Here is a 3,543-nt window from a genome sequence, read left to right on the forward strand (position 1 = left end):
ATACAGAAATGCCACCAATCTCCCTCTTTGGTAAACTATTTTTACCATGTTTCGGTCCATAAACAACTAATCACTACTCCAAGAGGGGGAGAATCACCACGGGTGAGACGGATAAACATAGAACCAAAAGAAAACATGTACATGGAAAAACATAAACATCAGACGACAACATGTATCGAGTTAATTACTGTAGGTCCAGGAAAACTGGAACAGCAATTGGGCCTGTGGCCTCCTCCTGTCATAGATATGGCAGTAAATGAGGATGAAAAGGAGAGGGATGTACTCAGGAGGCTGTTGGGCTGTGTTCAAAGCAAGTGCTGGTAGTGTGTGTGGGCCTGTGTATGTGTGTGTGTGTGTGTATGTGTGTGTGTGTGCGAGATGTGTGTGTGTGTGTGTGTGAAGTCCACCTGTGAGTGTACGGGACTTGTCCCAATTGGTTCTGGAGTATTAGGTGGTGGGTATTATAGCGTAGTGCCACCAAGCAGCGGAAAAGGCCCGGAAGCCACCCCTGAGTCCCGCAGCTGTACACACACCCCACGGCCACAGGAAAGCCCTGAGCACACCGCCCTGCAGCCACAGAAGACCCCCCCAGCCCCCAGAGAAGCCAGAAGCCCTCTCTCATTTCCTGCAACACCCACGCCCGGCCCCAAGGAGCATAACCCAGTCCTGGAGAATGCGAGGAGACCCCGCACCCCTGAGGCACACACATACAACCCACCCCCATGTGCAGGCACAAGATGCAGCCGCAGGTCCAGAAACCGGCCGAGACCCCGCCCGAACCGCCCGCCCCGCCCACCCCGTGGATGAGCTGGCGGGGCCCCCACGCTCACACGCACCACGGCAAGTGGGAAGCCGGCCCCACCACAGCCGACCAGATGCCCCATCCAGCCCCGAGCGCTGATCCATGTAGCCGAGTGTGCTTAGTGCAGGGCACCTGGATTGTCAGTGCCCCCCTGCCGACGCCAGCAGGCCGTCAGATACTGTATGTGGGCACTCCACGACCCACGGCACACAGGGCACCCACAGCAGAGAAGCTGCACAGCAGGAGCGAAGACTGACAGCTACCCCCCGCACCCCAACCCACACCCACGAGAGCAAGCAGCCTCCCAAGGGGCCCCGGAAGGCACCCGGTCGCAGCATTCCAGAAAACACCAGGCTCAAGCCGCCATGACTCAAACCCAGTTGGCAGGCGACCTACCCGGTGGACCCCTGGCCAACCACACCAACCCACCAGCGCCCCACCACCCCAGAAAACCCTGGTCCTCAATTTGTGCTGTTGACAATTGCAGTTAAAATTGCTGTGGGGGTGCAAGTCCTACCAGCAAGTCGAACACAAATCACCTGTCACCCCTCCTGCCCCCCAGACCCAGGTCTGGTGGAGTGTTGTTCGGAGAAAATTTGTGTACGAGTGTATGTGTCCTATGCTAATATGAGTGGTATTTAAATTACAGGATGAACGAGAAGCACCTCAGGGCAGAAGCATGACGGGAAGGATCACCTGCCACATCCCCACCCCCATATCTCGCACCTCAGCCGTCCCGCAAAACCAAGGCCTATTGTGTGGTGTATGTGCTGAGTGTGAGTTTTGGCACTGGGAGAGATTTGTGAAGCGCAACCAGATCAACACAGGGGTGCAGCAGGCTGGGCAGCGGCCACATAGACCACCGCTCCTGGACCTGACCATGCCCAAGCACGCCCACCCCCCATATTTGGAGGCAGCAAAGCCACAACGCTGCGATGCAATGCGGTCCACTGCGCTTTGCATTCTTGTTGCTGGGTCTGATCGCGTGTCGCAGAGCCCCTCCATTGATTCGCTTGATCCCTGGCAGCTGAGCAGCCCCGGTATGGGAGCCTGCACTGCCTGTCTGCAGCAGCGGCTGGACCACACCCCATTTGGCCGCCACATACCCCTACTGTAAAAACAACAACAAAAAAACTGTTGGATGACCCAGAGGGAAAAAAAGTCAAAGAGATTGTGTAGCAAAATAAAAACTGTCGAATAGTGTCTGTTCGAACAATGGAAATAAGATAAAAATTACATGTCAGAGAGTGCCCCTTACCAAACGTGACAATACCTGAGAGATAAGTTGTAACTCCTTCCAAATTTTTGTATGAGCCAGTGGAAAAATGCCATGGAGATTTTGAGTAGAAAAATAAAAACTGTCTATTAGTGTGTGTCTGAAATAATGGCAATAAACTAAAAGTCATAAATTGCATGTCTGAGACTGTCCCTAAGCAAACGTGAAAACACCTGGGACATAAATTGTAACTCCTTCCAAATTTTTGTTGTAAGTGGCTTATCCTACCAAACTTTAACTTGACCTTGGATCAAACAATTGGGCTGAATACCAAGGCAAGTAATACAGAGGAAATAAGTGTTTTTTTTTACAGTTTAAAATATCTACAATATCTAAATTGACTGCAATGTATTCTCTGCTGTCTGTGAAAAAGTTCCTCAGTCCGAACATTTAGAAAACATGCAACATTAGCAGCATTTGGAAAACAATCTGTACTATGAAGAACATTTTGAAAATGTACACTAAGACTATTTTGAAAATATACATCAGTAAGAACATTTTGAAAATATGCATCAATAGCAATATTTGGGAAAAGAAACTGTAGGTATAGACTTGTATTTTTCCTCTTAAAATAGTCCTGTGACATAGGCTTGTGTTTTACCTCTTAAAAGAGTCCTATGAGGTAGTTAGGTGCATGCTTAACTTCAGTCTGGCTGGGTGTGATTCAAAAAGGAATCTCCTGGGTCATGTAGAGATGACCATGTTCCATTTCCTAGATTTATTTCTGTGTTGCCACTGTAAAACAGCAACAAACAAAATAATTAACCAACTAACTTGAGAATCAGGAATGTACAATAATAATGACCAAACAATGCTTATGAAGCTAATAATACCAAAATCTCTTGTGGCTTAATAGGTGTTTATGCACCGCAGGAACCTTTTCATAGTTCTAAGAAATTTTGGAGGAACCCTCCCTTTTTTGTGTCAGCACTGCAGCAACTAGGAACGATTATAGCTCTAGAACTCAGTTTTGAGGAACTTTTATAGCTCCTACTTGAGGACAGGGACCAACCGGCACAAGAGGGACCATCAGTGACGTAATTGCACGGTGATTGGTCCAGACACCAGTCCACAGTCCCTCGCCCCCCAGCGCAGTCCACCTGGTCGAGTCTTATGGCTCGGGGTGGGGATCAGCCCATGTACACTCAGCAGTAATAAAAAAAAATAACCAATGAAAATAAAAATAGTGGATAGTGAAGGTATTTAGTTCTCAGGGGACCTCCCTAGTTCCTAGTTCCCCTCTGGGAGGTCCCAGAACTGTTCGGTGCGAAAACGGTTATGGAGTTAGAGGGAGAGACGAGAGAGAACTTACTGACCTAAATTAAGTCCAATTCAAAGTCAGTGAGGTTCTTCAGTAAAGTCGAGACACGTGTATTGTGACTGTGTGGCAGACTTGTTCTGGACGATCACACCCGTCTTCTTGGAGACAACCTTGCCCCGGATGGCCTTTGTTCCTCTTTCTGGA

This window comes from Zeus faber, assembly GCF_960531495.2.
Source record: "Zeus faber genome assembly, chromosome: 4".
Classification (NCBI taxonomy): Eukaryota; Metazoa; Chordata; class Actinopteri; order Zeiformes; family Zeidae; genus Zeus; species Zeus faber.